The following is a 20,603-nucleotide window of genomic DNA, read 5'->3' as shown; positions in this document are numbered from 1 at the left end:
CTGTCTCTGGTGAGTCCTCTCACCCCCCACACCTCTGGCCTGTACCCCAGTTCTTGTCAGCATAAATAAATAAATCTTTTTAAATAAATAGTAATCATGTGTGTTAATATTTGTTATGACCACCATACTTAGCACAAATGTTAGCTCATAGTAGAAAATCGATGTTTATTGAATTGAATTGGAAGAGTAGAGAATTATTTAGGTCAGCACTATGCATTAGAACATTTTGTTCTAATCATAGCCATTTCTATCTTCTGTGCTGTCCAGTACTGTAGCCACAGGTAGCTATTGAGCACTTGAAATGTGGCTAGTGGCACAGGAATTCAATTCTTTATTTTAATTAATTAAAACCTAAATGTAAATAGCCACATGTGGCTAGTGGCTCCATAATGAACAGTGGCTGGCTAGATAATTCTAGTTACAATTGTTCTTCATTCAGTGTTATTTACTGAGTGCCTCCTATGTGCCAGACACAGAATAGGCTACAGGCTGGTGATACAAAGATGAATAATTCATGGTCCTTGACCTCAAAGAGCTTGCAACCTATTAAGGAAAGATAGTAGGGATTAAATAAATCCAATCAAGTATTATCGGTGCTATTATAGATGATTGACAAAGTATAATGTGTGTACAAAGGAGAACATAGGCAGGCGTCAGTAATGAGTTTTTAAAGAAGGTAAGAGTTGAAATGACAGAGTAAAACAGAAGCTTTACCCAGAGAGGAGTATGAGCAAAGCCTTGGAAAATCAAAACAAAAGACTCTTCACAAGTAGTTCTTCTGGCTGTCACCTAGGAAGTGAAAGGCAGGAAGCCTACTAAGAGAAGAGCTGCAGAAGTTTATGCCAGAGACAGAGTCAGGACCCCAATCACAGAGGGCGCTTGGAATGCCACGCCAAAAAAGGAACTGGGTATCCCATATGCATGGGAAGCCATGCAAGCGACAAGCTCTGTTTGACATTTTAGAAAGATAGTCTTTGGAGCATGGATTGAAACGCGATAGACTGAGAGGTGAGGGGGCTTGCACTAAGCAGTGGCAGTGAAAATGTAGTCAGGGTTTAGACAGGGTATGTGTGCATGATAGTCTGAAATAAGGGGTAATTACAGTGAACATATTTGTTGTGTCTTTATTTGATAATCCATTCAATTTTCCTTTTTATTTTTTATTTTATTTTTTGCATGCAGAGAAAGGCACAGCCTTCACTGAATGGCCAAATCTCCATGGAAGCAGAGTCGAAACTTGGTATGAATATGTGGAAATTTCAAGGAAAAAAAACTACCTCTTCCTTCTGCTTAAATTGTTTCAGGAATACTAGCCAAAATAATTCATTCCGATCAGTAGCTAATTCTTCCACCGCTTAATGCTGGCACTCGTCCTAGTTATTTGTATTAAGCAGTTAAACATGTCAGAGGATTTGTTGTGTAGAGAGATGACATTTGCATTATTTTTTGAGTGCCAACATTTAATAAACAGCCACAAGAAAGACTTATCAAGGCACAGGCGGACCAATCAACTCAGACTTGTGGATGACTTTAAAGGTCCTATTGAGGTGCAGGATTTTTCAGTATATTCAGGAGACGTTTATCATTTTAAACCCAGACAATTTAATGATTACATTAGTCTTCATTTTGTTTGTTGCTGCTGTGAAACTATTGCTGGGTATTAGTTTTTATAGGAATAGCAGTAATTTTTGGAAGCAGCAGCATAGTTGTTAGCAGAATAACAGAAAGAAATACCCCCCATCCAAATAAATATTTTTTTGGCTATTTCCTTATATTGCTAATATTGATTTGGTTAAAATTAACATTACCCACAACCGATGATAAGACCCTCTATTATTGACACACATACAGGGTTATAAAACAAAGATCAGATTAATAACTAAGATGGACACTAACATTAGTATCAACAAAGACTACCCCTTGAATTTAAGTGCATTACTTGTAAGTGCATTCATTAAAAGTGTTTGTTGCTGGTATCTGCCAACATTAAGTAAAATTCAAACACTGGAACCACTGTCAACATTTGATGTCTATCATTGGTAACAAGTTTACTGTTGTATGTTGATAGCACTTCTATTGTTAGACACTAGAAACTGATGCTAGAACTGCTTGTGGAAAGATTAAGAGGTGTGAAGAAAGGACAAATGGAGATTTGCAAAGCGGAAGAGGGCTAGAGCCAATAGTGAAAAAATTCCCATGGATGAAAATCAAAGATAATGTCCAAACTCATAAATTTTTTTAAAGATTTATTTATTTATGCATACAAGAGCTGGGGTGCAGGCCAGAGGCATGGGGGGCAGGGCGAGAGGATTCACCAGAGACAAAATGGGGAGCAGAACAGACAGATCCACTGAAACCAGTGGATGAAAATCAAAGATAATGTCCAAACTCATAAATTTTTTTAAAGATTTATTTATTTATGCATACAAGAGCTGGGGTGCAGGCCAGAGGCATGGGGGGCAGGGCGAGAGGATTCACCAGAGACAAAATGGGGAGCAGAACAGACAGATCCACTGAAATACACTGCTGAGGGGAGCAGCAGGCAAGACAGAAGAGGTCTGCTGCGCCATATGGGTTAGCTCCCTAGCCAGGGATCAAACTTGCTCTGCAGTGGCTGTGGATAGCTTCATAGTGCTGCGACTTAACCCCTTGTGCCACCAGGGAGGCCCACATGAAATTTTTGTATGCACTATTCTACTTTGCTTTTAACCTGAGCTGATACATTCTCCAAAAACTTAGTGGTGTTAAATAATGATAATAATAAGTAAAATAATAATATATTTAATATGCCCTTCTCCTGGAAGTATCTTTCAAACTTATCTTTCCAAGAAAGAAGGTAAAGATCTACGTTCTCCTAGTTTTGAACTTATGTATTATTCCCTGTAAACAAAATGCGATCACCCAGGAATCGATTTAACCTTGTCCAAACACTTGTTTCCCAAGCCTCTGAGTCCTTTGCAGGACTTTGTGAAGTCTCCCATTCTCCATTGTGCTCTCTCTTGAACACCACATTCCACTTTGGCCCCTTCCTTTCAGTTCACAGAGTTGTGTGGAAGTTGCATAGAAGGACATCCAGACCAACACCCTCATTTTTCAGATGAGAAACTGACGAGTCCAGAGATTTTCATGCCCAGTATGCCGCAATGTCCAAGGACAGAGTTAGTTCTCTCTAACCCCAGTTCTTTCATCCCCAGACAAGCCCCAGGCTATTTGTCTGCACCACTAGAGAACACTTACCAGACCAGATTGAGATACCAGACTAGAGGCTTTTTCCTGACCAAACTTTTGCTTATTCATTTCAAGAGCAGAAACAGCTATCTAGCACCGGAGATACTCAGTAAAACTTGGTGCTCAATAAACACTTGATGTATCCATTAGTTTGGATTGCCTTTCACATTGTCTTCTCTTTTTTTTCAAGGATGCTTTTTATTTACAAAGCGATATAACCTGACATGTATTTTCTTAGAGCTGTAAATGAAGAGCTGGCTAGCAACAATAAAAGTAGATGACTTGGTTCACTGAGGGCGGACCATCCAAATGTCTAGGTGCCAAATTATAAATGAGATCATCCTTGGAGTCTTTACTGAGGTTTTCATCTTTCAGATTTAAATATGGCTTATAGAACACTTCAAGAATCAATTTAAAGTCACTTTACTGGGAAAAACATTATAGTCATTTAGACATTCTTAAAGGAGAACTGTATCAGTTAGTAGCAAAAGAAAATGCAAAAAATGAGTACCAGAAGTGCTTGTACCTTTTTTATTTTTAATTTTTTTCGTTTCCCCATCCCACTTTTTTTAAAGAACACTTTGCTACAATTTAGAGTGAGAAAATGATAAATTTTTATTACATTTTCCAAAGGACAACCAGATGAAACTTTATGAAGTTAATAGTCTAGGATGCCAATCATCACAGACTTTTTAACTGGGGTCTTTATTCCTTTATGAGTTGTTGAAATGTTCTTAAGGTTTACAACCTACCATTCAGCAAGTTAAGACCAATAAAACACCCACTTGACCAATTCAGTCTTTCCCAAGACAAAATAACAAAACTTGTGACACAGAGCTCAAAAACCTTTGAAGTCTAATGATCAATCAGATTTTTTATACATAGTATAATAATGGTATGCTGTTTGATTAGTTTCTATCATTCAATTTGCAAATATCAGTATATGAAAATTAAAAGGCAATTTTATTAAATTAGTTAACAAGACCAGTATTTGCTGTCATGACATCATTAGGATAGCTACAAATGTTTATAAAATCACAAACGCTATTGATTTTGATGGCATTGGAATGGATGAGACACATGGTTCCTTTGCTTGTAAAAAAGATATCATAGTCATATTTTCTGAAAGTATATCTTTCTGGAAAGAGTTAATTAAAGATGAAGAACTCTAGATAAATTTTCTCATATGTGTGATGTTCGCTGCAGCACTTTTTGTAATGGAAACAACATAAATGTCTATCAAAGAAGAGTAGATAGGGCCTCCCTAGTGGCGCTGGGGTTAAAGTCTTAGCACTATCAAGCTATCTCCAGCCTCTACTGCAGCAGGAGTTCTATCCTCAGTCGGCCTGGAAGCTAACCCACATGGCACAGCAGACCTCTCCTGCCTCCCCCACTGCTCCCCTCAGCAGTGTATTTCAGTCAGTCTGTCTGTTCTGCTCCCCACTCTGTCTCTGATGCATCCTCTCACCCCCATGCCTCTGATCTACACCCCAGTTCTTCTATGCAAAAATAAATAAATAAATCTTAAAAAGAATCAAAAAACAGCCTTATGAAGTAGGCATTATGACTCCCATTTCATAGGTGACAAAAATGAGGCACAGAGAGATTATGTAATTTTCCCAAAATTACACAGCTAGTAACATGTACTGCAGATATGCCAGAGTCTCTGGCTTTATGTTTGTGTTCTTATTCACACTTGTATTCCGCTTCTAGTACTGATAGTGTGCTAATATTTATATAAAGCTTAAAATATGCAAAGCAATGTTCTACAGTTTATGAATAGATGCATACATGGCAAAAATATGAAAATGTTTGTCTAAAGAAAAGGCAACAAATTCACTACTGTGACTAGCTTCTGAGAAAGGTAGACAAGGGAAATGAATGGGGGCAGGAAGCTTCAACTGTATCTGTAAAGCCTTCTTCCCCTTTTTCTTTTTTTAAAGATCTTCAGTAAACATAAGAAATTATTAAGATTTGACAATGATGGGTGGTAGGTACATGGAAATCTATTATATTATTCTCTATATTTTTCTGTGTATATTAAAAAATTTCATAATTTTGAAAACAGAAATTTACAAAGAAAAAATGAAAAGGTATAATACAAAGACAATTTGTCTTGGCTCTCAAGTGTAATAAACAATTCTGATTGTAATTTTAAATATTTATGCAAATAATGCAAAATGAACATTCTGTGAAATTCAGAAATCCTTTTTCATTTCATTTGAAATGCACTAGGATTTTTAATAAAACCTAAGAGATAGGGTCTGAAAAAATTAGATTCTACAGATGTAAATAATGAAAGCGTCACAATAAAATACCATTAGCATACATTCACATAAGTCACACATATATGGTCTCTTGAGGGACCATGTCCGAATTCAAACCAGAATAACACGGAACCATTTTGGAATTCCTTAAATGCAATTCTGTAGTTTCACACATTTAAATTACATTGTTTTTAAAAAGTCACACTTAATCAGAGAAGAGAAAGAACTCTGAAAACAGCCATCCTGAAGTATACTGATAAACTACCAGTTTGAAAAGATGCATAATTCTTTTTGAATAATAGAACACTTTATTTGTGTAACAAATATACAACATTTTAAATTTAAAGGTCAAACCATTGATTTGGAGCAAGGCAGGAGAAAGGAGGCTATTCTATCTCTCTGTTTACAGACATCCAAGAAGTTACACAAGACCTTCCTATATCTAAGAGGCCGTGAGTTTTTCTTAGTTTGGTGGAAAGGGGGGGGGGGTTCAGTTTCTTGCAAACGGAAAGAAACACTTTTGTTTCTCTTTTTCTCACTTTAAGACAGATAATCCCCCAAATAGATATCATGTCACTCTATCTCCCCTTACAAATACAGGCAAGGGAGCATGGGATTTTATAAGTAATATTCTAATTTTCCTCCTCTTAATTTTTTTCTGCCTTTCTCCTACTTACATATTTCAAAGCACATTTTTCCTGTCCAGAGAATTATCCCCAGCCTTTAACCTGGGAGTGAGAGGAATTTTCCACTGCAAATGTTGCTGTCTAGTTACTGTGCCCATAAATTATGTTTCTGAAGCATTGACTCTCAATGTTCTAAAGCAGTATTCACTCCACACTCTGGGGGTCAGACAACTTTTGGTTCATCCTCCAATCTTGAAAGTAACATGGAGTTAATTACCATGTTTATGAGACATTTGTTGCCTCTTCTTTCTTCCTCCATTTGTGTGAGCTCACCTTTTGGTGTGGAAGATCTGAGAAAAGAAGGTGAGAAGGAAAAATCAAGAAATTATAATACCTTTAATTTGTATGTCCTAACAAGGAACTCCAAATGCTTTTATTTTATAATCTTGCATTTGTTTTTGCAACTTCCCTGAGAACTGTATGTGGGAGCTAAGAGGAAGGACTTGAGCAATCACTTAACTTTTCAGTTTCATGATCCGTTAACTGGGAATAACAGAACAAGCTTGATATACTTTGACTCTCTGAAGGTAAGGTTAATAATAAATATAATACATGAATTCATTTTCCTTTTAAAAAGTCAGAAAATGAAAAAGTTAAAGCTATGTTACTAAAGGTTCTCCAGAGAAGAGAACTTAGTATATATAGATATAGATAATATCTATATCAACACTGATAACCATATCTATATATGTGCATGCACATATGCATATGTTCATGAATAAATGTATTTTGTAACAAATATAATGAATCAGGGCCTTCCCTGGTGGCACAGCGGTTGAGCGCTGGGCTGCGAGGCTGCCCGCAGCCTCTGCAGCGCTGGTTCGTTCCCCGGCCGCCGGCGAAGGTCTCACAAAGAAAAACAAAAAAACAACAAAAAGAATAAATATAATGAATCACTATATAATGCCATAGAGATTATATTACCTATAAAGATATATATAAATGTAATTTATACAAATATTATATATAAGGGGGCTTCCCTGGTGGCCGAGGGGTTAAGTCTCAGTGCAACCACTGCAATGGCTCTTGGTGGAGGCCTGAGTTGGAGCCCCAGCCAGGAAGCTAAACCACATATGGCGCAGCAGACCTCTCCTGTCTCGCCCACTGCTCCACTCAGCAGTGTATTTCGGTGGATCTGCCTGTTCTGCTCCCCACTCTGTCTCTGGTGAATCATCTCACCCCCAGCACCTCTGGCCTATACTCCAGTTCTTCCATGCCAAAATAAATTCTTTTTTTAAAAGATTATATATAAGGAGATTTATTATAAGGAATTGACTCAACACAGTTATGGAGGCTGAGAAGTTCCAAGATCTGCAGTTGGCAAGCTGGAGACACAGGAGAGCCCACAGTCTAGTTCCAGTCCAGATCTGGCAAATTTGAGTCAAGAAATTTCAGTTTTAGCAGCTCAAGTAGCCAGAAGGAGCGTGGGTCAGCCTTTTTGTTGTATTCAGGTTTCCAACTGATTGAATGAGGGCCACCCACGTTAGGGAGGGCAATCTGCTAAACTCAGTCTACTGATTTAAATGTCCAAAACACCCTCACAGAAAAATCCATTATTAATGTTTGACCTAATATCTGGGTACCTTGTGGCCTAGTCAAATTGACACATAAAATTATCCATCATAGTCCCCTTGATCACCTCCCAGCTTCCTATAGATAACTATTTTTGAGTTGATGTGCATTCTCCTAGATAAATCTTTTAAATATTTTACCTGAATAAATACAGAAAAATATTTAGTGTTGCGGGCATTATGCTAAGTGAAATAAGTCAGGAGAAAGACAAATACCAACGATTTCAGTTGACGACAAAACTAACCCAAAACAAACCTTAGAAATATGACTGCAGAATTGAGACTATAGAGGGGAGGATGGGAACAAAGTGGGGAAGGGGTGCAATGGCTCAGGGCAAAGGACTATGGGTTCTTTGGTGGTGGGTGTGGTGTAGTGATATACATCCATTTTAGGGGAATAATGCGAACTTATTCCCCTAAATTGTGTATAGTATTGTGAACCAATGTTACCTTAATGAAAAAAATTAAACTAAAAAAATTGTATGCTGTCATATTTTAGTATTTGACACAAATAGTATCATACCATATCCTTTTGGAGCTTGTGGTTTTCATTCAACATTACGTTTTTGAGATTTATCTGCGTTGGTATACATATTAGCTCATAATTTTAACTACTGTACAAAATCCGTGTGTCCCACTGTATGAATGGGCTACATTTCATGGGGTTTTTCCTGTATCGATGGAAATCAAAGATGTTTTATCTGGAGCCTCCCTGGTGGCCTAGCGGTTAATTCTTAGCGCTATCACCACCGTGGCCTGAGTTTGGGATTGCTGGATTATGAAAGGCCAGGGTTGGGTATAGTAGAGGAAGATTAAGCAGGCACCAAATGGTGAAGGGTCCTTGTAATCAATGCCAAAATAACGACTTTGAACTTTATATCTTGAGAGTGATAGGAACCCATGAAGGGTTAGAAAGAGTGGGCTAACATCCACAGCTGATTCGAATAGAAGTATGGAGGTTAGCAAAGGGAACAAGAAGAGTATCAGGAAAACTTTTTAGCAGGCTGTGACAACAGGTAAGAGGAGAAACAAAGAGGCTCTGGACTAAAGTCACATACTGTAAGGGAAGGATGGGACCGAGTCAAGAGAGGTTTAGGAATTGTGATAGGTTGCATTTGGCAGTAGATGAAGATTTGAGACTCCATTTCTGCCATTCACCCGGAAAAGAGATACAGGAGAAGCAATTGGGTAGAGAAAATGTCCTTAACTTCAGTTCTAAGTGCTTGTAAAACAAAATCTATTCTTTAGCGTGGCGTTCAAGGTCCGAGGTCTGATTGCAAACTATATTTACAGCTGCATCTTATAGCTTTCCCCTTATCAGATATCTGAAAGCTGTTCTTTTAGACTCTGTACCTGTTTCCCATTTATACTCTTGCTTCCTTCAAGTGATTTAGGGGTATGCCAGATCATAGCCAGCGAAACAGACATAGAAAGAAGGAACATGATTATATCAAAGAGATAATTATATGTGATGGCCCTTGGTAGGTATATGGCTACTTCAGCTGTATCATTGTTAAAAATGGCTCCCCAGGGCCTCCCCGGTGGCGCAGCGGTTGAGCGCTGGGTTGCGAAGCTGCCCGCAGCCTCTTCAGCACCAGTTCGATCCCTGGCTGCTCCCCGGCCACTGGAGGAGGGTCCCACATGGCGCGCAGACCTCTCCTGCCGCCCGCTGCTCCCCTCAGCAGTGTACTTCGGTCCTTCTGCCTGCTCTGCTCCCTGCTCTGGCTCTGGTGAATTCTCTCGCCCTCCCACACTTCTGACTGTACCCAGTGCATGTATAAACAAAACAAACAAACAAATAAATAAATAAATAAAACATGCCTCTATTAAAAAAAAATTGAAAAGAAAAAAATACATTAAAAAAAAAGAAAGATTATCATCAAACTTTGTCCACAAAGATTTAAAAAAAAAAAATGGCTCCCCATGGATTGTTAAAAATACCTCCGTGAGTTCTTGTCTCTTTACAGTGTGATTCTGCAGGCCCTCCTATCAAGAGGGGGCGTCTATTCCCTCCCCTTGAATCTAGGCTGACAAAGTAACTTGCTTTGCAAATAAAATGCAGCAGAGAAGTGACATTCTGGGATGTCAGGGCCCAGGTAAACCTGAAGAGAACTAGCAGTGGGGGAATGGAAGTGCACAGCCTATTCCAGGAAGGGCAAGTGGTATTGTGTGGTTAAAGAAAAGAGAGAAGGTGGGGCCTCCCTGGCGGCATGCGAGTTAAAGACACAGCACTATCAAGCGATCACTAGCCACTGCAGCTTGAGCTTGATCCAGGCCGGGGAGCGGACCCACATGGTGCAGCAGACCTCTCCTGTCTCGCCCACCACTCCCCTCAGCAGTGTATTTCAGTCAATCTGCCTTTTCTGCTCCCACTCTGTCTCTGGTGAATCCTCTCACCCCCTGCACCTCTGGCCTACACCCCAGTTCTTGTATGCATAAAATAGACAAATCTTAAAAAAGAAAAGACAAGAAAAGAAAAGATAGAAGGTACAAGGTAGGGAGTAGCTGACAAAGGATAAGCTGGGTCTAGGTCCAGACAGGAAATGCGTTACCATTGTGATTTAATGCTGAACTTAGCTATATCACACCTTGGATCATCATAGAGAAATCACGCCCCTCTTGTATTGTTTCTTTCTTTTGTGAACTATCTTCTATCAAACTTCTTCAATGAAATTAAATCATTATCTAGTTTTGTTCAGTGTCATCAAGTAGAGATTATTAAGAAGCACCTTTAGAATTTAGCTGTCTATCCACTGGGTAGCTTAATGAAGCTTTTCATTTTTGGCTGTTTGCTTTTATGTTCATTTATTTTTTTAAAAAAAGAGTCATTTATTTATTTATTTATTTATTTATTTATTTATTTATTTATTTATTTATTTATGCAAGCACTGGGTACAGTCAGAAGCACGGGAGGGTGAGAGAATTCACCAGAGCCAGAGCAGGGAGCAGAATAGGCAGAAGAACCGAAGTACACAGCTGAGGGGAGCAGCGGGCGGCAGGAGAGGTCTGCGCGCCATGTGGGACCCTCCTCTGGTGGCTGGGGAGCAGCCGGGGATCGAACCGGCACCGCAGAGGCCGCGCAGCTTCGCAACCCAGCGCTCAACCGCTGTGCCACCCGGGAGTCCCTTTTCTGTTCATTTATTAAAGAAGCAAATATTTATTGAGGTCCTAGCATATGCTAGGAACTTGGGGTTAAGAAAAAGTAAGGGCCTCCCCGGTGGCGCAGTGGTTGAGCGCTGGGTTGTGAAGCTGCCTGCGGCCTCTGTGGCGCCGGTTCGATCCCCTGCTGCTCCCCGGCCACCGGAGGAGGGTCCCACATGGCGCGCAGACCTCTCCTGCCGCCCGCTGCTCCCCTCAGCAGTGTACCTCGGTCCTTCTGCCTGCTCTGCTCCCTGCTCTGGCTCTGGTGAATTCTCTCACCCTCCCGCGCTTCTGACTGTACCCAGTGCATGCATAAACAAAAAAACAAATAAATAAACAAAACATGCCTCTATTAAAAAAAAAAAAGTAAGCCACATTTCTTATCTTTCAGAAGTTAATAGTCTCTCTAGTGAGATTGACGGAGAGTAGGAGATTACCACACTGTATGCTTAGCTCCAAGGAAAGAGAGTTTCATATAATTATTATTCTCTAAGACAATACTGATTTTACAAAAGCATCACCTTCAAGCTCCTTTATTTGTTTCTGAAATAATAGACTCTAGGTTTTTTGAACGGTGATTTACTTGGTGCAGCTAGCTTTGGTTAGAGACCACCTAGAATACTTGAAAGTCGATGTAAACTTTGCTCCAAAAAAACCAGATTACCTATGATCAGGCTCCCATGTCAGTTCCTATATAATACTTTTCTGAGATCCTCATTTTTTAAGCTCTGATTGTCTTTTGTTTTCTTCTTACAGCCTAGGACCTACTCTATGTTCTATGCATTTTTCATTCATGTAAAATTTTTCAGCCACTTAGAAATCTTAGAATTTGTGCTGTGCTAATACTTGCCGCCTCTGGATCTGGAGCTCCATCTTGCTTCTTTTCCCCTTCTTGCCTTCAATAATCCCTTTTCCAATTTCCTCCACCTCGTCTTCCTTCTGGTTCATTAAAAATTACTGTATAACCCTTTAATTTTTTTAATAGTGTATCTGACAGTTTCATTTTGCTCACCTCTTTGAAATCCTCCAGACCAGCCTTTCCTTTTCTCCCATGTTTTTACCCAATGTAGTGGTAATCTTGATTATGTGCCTGATAAGGTATGAATTCACTACTATTCCACGCTGGCCCTGAGATCCCTAACTTGGTCTCCAGGAAATTATTTTCCTTCTTGCTTGGATGATATCCTTCAAGTCTTTGTGGAGATGGAAAATATCATCCTGTTGTGCCTTCAGGATATTGTTTGAAAGACTGCTGTTATTTGCCAGGAATATGGTCCAGTAGTTGGACTTTCAGCATATGCATTAATCATTATTGTTCAGCCACACCTAGTCTTGCTTATTATACTAATCAGATACAAGGCACAGATTTGACTTTGACCCGGAATTCTTTTCAGTTTTAAATAAGGTGTTTGTTACTTAGGTTCTATCTGAATTACCTCATTATTGACTCACATGGAATAATTTAATTGGAGGAGGCTTTAATACTTAAACAGATGGGCTGAGCCGGTTCTTCCGCTTTTATTCCCTCAGGATAATAATTATCTAACAGAATATCAGTGGCTACTATAGAGTCTTGGCTCATTTTGGTTGTATTTACTGCTTTTTTTTGTTGTTCAAATAGATATTCAAAACCTAGACTTAATATTTCTTCATTTCCACAAGTGTTTGTATCTGCATCACTTGCTGTCACTCGATGCTCTCAGTGTGAAGACTTAACCTTTATAAGATTTATTTTTCCAGACAAATCTGAGCCACTCATTTTGCAGTGATGGCACCTAGATTAGAGCAAACTTGTGCCCAAACTTCAGTATGACTTTCCCCACCCTTGTTCATAAAAATATAGTTCTACAATGACATAATTAAATAGGCATTGGAAAGTACAGTTGTTTTGTAACCAGTGACTGAAGCCGAAAGACTTACAGGTAGTGACCCCTGGAGGGGGTTGCTGGTGAGGATAGATAGTTCCAGGGAAAATGCCAAACAGTATTGCATTTTGGGGGTGGAGCGAAACAGAAATATAAGGGACTGCAGAGCGGGCGCGGATTCATTTTAGTCGTTGGGATTCAGAGGTTTTCAAATATTCAACATTTGGGGTTAGCAGGTTTCGGCCCCCACCATGCTGATCTTCCAGAAGGCTGTTGAGGGCCTCTGAAGGTGGAGGCTTCCAGCAGCCTATCACAGAGAGGAAAAGTTGGGAGGCTTTGCAAGTAACTGAGCGACTTAAACTCTTCCTGGTTTTGCTGCTGTTACAGCCTGCCAGAGAAGGTGAAGACCCTGAGCTGGACCCCTTGCTAAACTGCATGAGTGTGGCCATTTGTTGGGTCATTCAGCTGCTGCAGCAGCTGTCTTGACTGTCACTTGTCTGGTGCTGCCCCGGCAGCTCTGGGAGCATCTCCTGTTGCATCTTCTGGTGCCTTCATGAGTTGGAACCTGGCCTAGAGTTTAGCTGCTGTGTACTCCAGGTCGGCAGTGGCAGGAAGATGGCATCTTGAACACATGCCATATTGTTTGGGAGAGGAGCTCTGCATCCTCAGTGGTGGGAAGACACCATCTTAGCTTCTTTTGTTTTGGACTGGAAAACACTGGACACTGCTTCAGGTGAGGTAAAAAGACATAACATAACTCTTTGTTTTCCCCTGGTTTGTTAAATAAATCCCATTGTTGTTGTTCCCTGAACCTAAATAGTCTTGTACTTGTGCAAGTGGGTGGAGAACTCAGACTGTGACCAGTAAACTATTTGGGCACTCTCCTTGGCCAGTTTTAGTGCCCCTTGCTGCCTTGTATCAGTTTATTTTTAAAGTTCTTATCTGGGGGCCTCCCTGGTGGCAAAGGGGTTAAAGTCTCAGTACTATCAAGTCATTGCCAGCCACTGTGGCATGAGTTCAATCCTGGTCGGGGAGCTGACCCACATGGCACAGCACACCTCTTCTGTCTGGCCTGCTGCTCCCATCTGCAGTGTATTTCAGTAGAGAACACTGTCATACAATCCATTGATCTTATTCTGATTTCCCTAGTTTTAATTGTACTAATTTATTTTATTTTTTTAATAGCTGTTGGCTGCTTTGTTTTCAAAGCAGTTTTTTTAAGGATTTATTTATTTATACATACAAGTACTGGGGTATAGGCCAGAGGAGTGGGGGGTTTGAGGATTTACCAGAGACAGAGTGGGGAACAGAACACAGATTGACTGAATTACATTGCTGAGGGAAGCAGTAGGCTAGTCAGAAGAAGTCTGGTGCACTATGTGGGCCACCTCCCTGGCCGGGGATTGAACTTGTGCTGCAGTGGCTGTGGGTAGCTTCATAGTGTTGTGTCTTAACCCCTTATGCCACCAGGGAGGCCCCATACAAATTTATTTTTAAAGGTTTACTGTATTTATTTATGCATACAAGAACTGGGGTATAGGCCAGAGGTGTGGGAAGTAAGAGTATTCACCAGAGACAGAGTGGGGAGCAGAACAGTTGGATCTACTGAAATACATTGCTGAGGGAAGCAGCTGGTGAGACAGGAGGGGTCTGCTATGCTATGTGGGTAGCTCCCTTGCTCATCTGGGATCAATCTTGTGCTGCAGAGGCTGTGGATAGCTTCATAGTGGTATGCTTAACCCCTTGCACCACCAGAGAGGCCTTCTATTTGAAAGGCAAATGGTATCAGATGGTAAGTAACGTAGCCATAACTTGAAAATAAGGAAAACCTACCTGATTCAAAATGAGCTGTGTCATTTTGAATACCTATTAAAGAGTGAGTAAAAGAAGTCAATTTGAAAGACTCACTACAGTGTGTAATTATGCACTTTGAAAGCATGGGTAACCCAGGGATCTCAAAGCACATTGCCAACTTTAATTATTTTTCATAACACCTCTGTGAGACAGAAAGGTTACTAATCACCTTCAATCAAACCATGAATCACCTGCATAGTTAGTTGATTTTCTTCCAGACTTGTCATTTGAATTAATTGACCATTTCCCAATGAAGAGGGAATGCTTGAGTAGTGCTTTGAATTTTGGCTTCCATTTTTTGTTTGGATGCATTTTAAGATGGAACTGTTCAAAGGGTTATTATTTAATGGAGTGTATATGGAAATATATTAAAATATTATTCAAGACACATTCCAGAACACACATAAGCTTAAATAGCATAACAGGCCGTGTTCTGTTGCCTTCTATCATTGACTTTGCATAAAAAACAAAGCAACAACAAATATATAAACATAATCATAAAGATTTAGTGTCTGGAGTGGCCTTCAACAATGTCAGATCCTATAGCTTTGATCACTCCACTTTCAGGAAACCTACTCCAATTATTGGGCCATACCCTCATTTGCCCTGTGTTCCTGTAATAATGATAGTCTATACCATATAATCTAGCACTGTATCACACTATATTTACACTCTTTTGTTCCTTTGCTTTTTGGAGTTAAACAACACAGTGGTTACCAGTAGCTCTTACATTATGTTTAGAATGATGAATGATGAATGTAAAACTCTTTCTGCTAACAAGACTCCAGGAGGGCCCAGCCTGAGTCTTATAATTTCTTGTATCACTCCCTCCCAGAATTTGGGAGTACACTGCAAGCACTTAATATACACTGTTAGTTTTATTTAATAGGATTAAGAGATACTGGGGGAGGCCAGCAATGGAGTGAAACAAGGGTTCATTAAATTCATTAAACAAGGTGGCTTAATTTGGATATATATTTCAAATAAAAATGGAACCTATGTGAGACTTGTCTATTCCTTGCTGCCCCAGCAAAGGCTTAGAACAGGTGATGGTTGCCTGGTGAGTAAATATCTTTCCCTTACCCCCAGCATACCTCACAAAACCTACTTTAGAAAATAACTTGCTAGTTCCCTGTTCAGAAATTCAAAACCCATCATATGACCTTAAGTTTCTCTAATCTGTAAGGAGAAAGACCAAGTTTATCTGAAAAGTGTACCCAAGGAGACCTGTGCACATAAAGGGCCCTTGAGTATTCTCAATGTGTCTTTTGTCCTCTCATTCAGAACCTTTTTCACTTCTTCAGTGTGCCAGACTTTCTTGATTCTGAGTTCTGCGCGGTGTTTCTCTCCCTTCCTCCACCTCTTTGGCTACTTCTGAGGCACCTCCTCCAGAAAACTTTTCCCCAAAAAATTTAAGTTACTATTTCAATAGTTTCTATTGCCTTTCATTATTTTAAGATGAATGGATACCCCAGTATCTAGCACAGAGTCTAGCACATAGCAGGTATTTAATGTTTGTTCATACAAAAGAATTAATTTTGTGGAGGATCAGTCCAAATACAGTCCAAATTGTATTCTATTTGTCAACACATAACTTTTATGTATTTTTTTTAAAGATTTATTTATTTATGCATACAAGAGCTGGGTACAGGCCAGAGATGCGGGGGGTGAGAGGATTCACCAGAGACAGAGTGGGGAACAGAACAGGCAGACTGACTGAAATACACTGCTGAGGGGAGCAGCGGGCGAGTAAGGAGAGGTCTGCTGCGCCATGTGGGTTGCTCCCTGGCCAGCCAGGGATCGAAATTGTGCTGAAGAGGCTGCAGATTGCTTCATAGTGCAGTGCTCAACCCCTTGCGGCACCAGGGAGACCCCAACACATAACTTTTAGATGAGGTTTTCTCACTTCATTCATTTATTAATGTGTTCATTCATTCATTCATTCATTCATATACCTATGTGCTGAAAAAGTTAACTCAATGCTTATTAATACAATAGACAGTATGCTAGTGATTGGGAGCACAGGGACTAAGGAGATAGGGTTCCTCTTCCCTAAGGCTTGCCTTGGCAAGGTAGTGAAAAATGTCTTTCCCTCTTTTCCAAGCCCTTGAAATCGGAAACATAGATTTTTTTTTAGAAATCTAAGAAATTTTTAAATGTTGCAGGTTTTTTTAGAATTTTGTGTTTTAAGAGTTTTTCAATTCTAATTGAGTAGACATACTAAGGACCACATATACTTGCTTATTCTACTTGGCTTTGTGGTTTGGTATCATATTCTTCCCACCCGAAAACAGCCTGGATTTGGACACACATACCTTAAGTGCAGACAGTGAGGCAGCCAATTTAGCTAATTCATGACAAAAATTAGCTAGAAACATTTTCATTGCCTATAAGAACAGCTTGACTAGTAATTCACCATATGATTTAGGTGAGTCACGTAACCTCTGTCTGGGGTTCCTCAGCTGCAAATTACAGAGATGTTAGGAATATAATGAATGACAGACACAATGGCACTGGGCAAGAGCACCAGATCCATTATTTTATTGTGCCTAAATATATCTGTTTTATATATTCTTAATTTTCACATGTTAGAAATTAGAGCTGACCTGACTGCCCAAGTACATCTATTTGAGAGCCACTTGAATGGCAGGGTTTATGAACACAATTTCCACAATTGTACACAGCAACAATCTCTCCAATTATCTCTGCTCCATTACCCATGTACTTCTGATTTAAACACAAGGACTAAACGTGTAGAGAGTAGAACACATAGAGATAATATATGTAAAGGTTTTCGAGAGCCATGGAAACGGCCAAGAAACTGTACAAATGAATTTCCTCACTGGTTTATCAGATACTGGTCCACAAAGGTTCATTTTGTGTGAAACTAACCCATGATTAGTCTAGTAAACTCTAATTAGAAGAATGATTCCTTGGGTTTACTTACAGGGTTTATACTTTTTGAAGTTCTTTCATGTACATTTACTCATATGATCCTTACAACAATCCTCTGGTACATGGAATAGGAATAGTGCCCCAATGTATTAATATTTTTGTTACATTTCATTTCATATAACTGATCAAATTGTGATTTATAACTCTTACATAATATAGGCTTTTTAACTTAATTTTTATAGCTAAGATAAGAATACAATATATCTGAAAAATTTACAGTAGAAAAATCAAGAAAGGTCTTAAGTACAGAAGAGTACATTCTTTTTGGTAATCAAAGAATAAACAAACAAACAAACAAAAAATCTAGTTGAAAGAAAAACAGGTTTTTCCAGAAGAGTTAGGTCATTCTCTTAATGATTAACAGAGGTCTTTGTTAAAATTCTACTAAGAAATCCATGCACAATGTTTGTTTAATGAAAAATAAAATGAATTTAAACAAGTTTTTCTTGACTTCAGATTAATTTTATGGGGTGAAATTGGGGTCTTTTGTTTGTAATATGAGTTCCTCTGAAACATCAGCAAGTGTTCATGAACATACTCATGTGGTCTCTTTATTTCCTCAACACAATTGTCAGTAATCTGGCAGAAGCAGAGCTTAATCTCTGCTAACCAAAATTCCAATATTTAATGAGAAAATACATTTTTGATGTTTAGCCAAAAATGCAAACCCCCTATACAAGCTAATGGAATTAAAAAGAATTCCCTGGTACCTAGTAACGGAATAAAGTAAAAGAAACACAGTGCAGAGATTTTAAAAAAAATTAAGTTTCAAAGTAAGTTTATGTAACAAGTGAACATCTATAGTTTTATATGTAAGCTATATTTCTTGATCTATATTTTGTAAAGTCTGTTTAAAGTAAAAATTAGATTTTGAAGCAAGATTAGTTTAAATTTTATTAACTCAATTAATGATACCCTACCCTTTTTTGAACCATTTTTTCCCTCCAATATTTAGTCATAAGCCTAAGGGTAACAAATTTAGGCTCACACAAAAGATTTAAGTTGTCATAAATTATGGTGCATATGGGGTCTTAGAAATCTCAAATTAAACATATCAATTGGGAAAAAAACTCTAGGCAGACCAAATCTATATAAAGTGAAATGACTAGGTTATTGAAATATTTGTTATAAGCAAATCAGCAATTTGGGGGGAAAGACAAGACTAACTCACTTTTTAAAGAGCTCAGATGAACTTATTAGTGTGAATTTATGCAACTGTGAAGGTCTTTGGAGACCTAAGATCTTTATATAGAGAGTTTTCTTTAGTTCTTTTGTGCCACTTACTTTAAAATTTTCACACGTAAAAAAGAATTCAGAACTGCTACCTATTATGAATTAAAGAGGCTGACCCCTTCCAACTCTTAAATTCTATCATTGTAGATGAACTGCCCACATTTTGCTAAAGCTTTGGCTCTTTCTGTACAGGTCTGTTCTGTACAATTCTGACTGATCGCTGTTGCACTAGCACTTATGAATCTTCAACTATTTAACTCCTTCATTGCTTGATTGGAGGCTAGTTTAATAGTAATGGGTAGTGTGGGGCTATGGCTAAACTGAACTGAGCAATGAAGGGGCAGAAGATTGATTTTCATTACAAAAGTCCGATTATTGTATGCAAGACTCTTGTTGAAAAGTAGAATCAGAAAGAACTTTGAAGATGTTGCATCTTATGCTTTTCACGTTTTGGTAGCAGGAAAAAACAGACATAGGTTTGAGGTAGGGCCACAAAATTTCCATTACTAACAAATTCTCAGATGATACAGATGTTGCTGGTCCCTGGACCACATTTTGGGAACTACTAAGTATCCACACACCACATAGTTAGCCTACTAACATTTTATATGTAACACATTTATCCTATAATCTATAAGCAAACTACAAATGAAATAGTGAACACTGTTTTAAAGTATTGTTCTTTTTAAATATTTTTCTATTTTATTTTATATAATTCTTACATCATTTTTCATATTTGCACAATGTTTGCATTTTCATTTTGGTTACATTCCCCATACAATTCCCACCCCCCTTATTTTGACCCTAATCCCTCCTCTCCTCTCTCGCCCCCCCCCGCCCCCCGCCCCCCGCCCCCCGCCGTAGTGTCTCTCTGGTTTATAGTCGCTTGTTGATTTTGATTTTTTCTTTATTGTAGTTAGTCTTTTTCCTGGTCCCTTATTTAGGTTTTCTAAATTCCTGCTATGAATGAGACTAAAGATAGAGCTTCCATATGATCCAGCAATTCCACTCCTAGGTATTTACCCAAAGGACACAGAAACATTAATTCAAAAGGGCACCTGCACCCCTATGTTTATAGCAGCACTATTTTTTATGAATTATTTTATTTTATATAATTCTTACATCGTTTTTCATTTTTGCATAATGCATGCATTTTCATTTAGGTTATATTCCCCATACAATTCCCACCTCCTTTTTCTGACCCTAATCCTTCTTCTCCTTCCCCGGCCCCTCACTGTAGTGTGTCTCTGGTCTACAGTTGCTTGATGATTTTGATATTTTTTATTTAAATATTTCATTTTATATAATTCTTACATCTTTTTTCGTCTTTGCACAATGTATGCATTTTCATTTTGGTTATATTCCCCATACAGTTGCACCTCCCCCCTTATTTTGACTCTAGTCCTTCCTTTCCCCACCCCTCCCTTATCTGGTATAGGTAGATAATAAGTCAACTACAGGAAAAATGACATGTCTCGGATTTGTTCTAGAACAAACCCAGTAAAAAAAGGGGGAGCATCCCAGATGAAAACAAGATCAGCAAAATGTTGCTATTTGTTGAAGCAGAATCATAAGGACTCTGGGGTTCTCTACACTTTCTACTTTTGTGTAAGTTTGAAAATTTCTGTAAAACTTTGAAAATTCTTATCAATATTCATTGAAGTACAGTTGACATGTAAGAAAAAAATGTGGACTGTACTTATACTATTTTTTGTGAGAAATGGAAACAAATGCAAAGTAATAAGATCATTTTAAAGAATAGCACTTTATTGAATAAGTTTTATTCACAGAAAAATAAGTAAT

This window comes from Talpa europaea, assembly GCF_964194135.1.
Source record: "Talpa europaea genome assembly, chromosome: X".
In the NCBI taxonomy this organism is placed as follows: domain Eukaryota; kingdom Metazoa; phylum Chordata; class Mammalia; order Eulipotyphla; family Talpidae; genus Talpa; species Talpa europaea.
The sequence above is the reverse complement of the archived record's forward strand: the minus strand, read 5'-3'. Positions refer to the sequence as shown.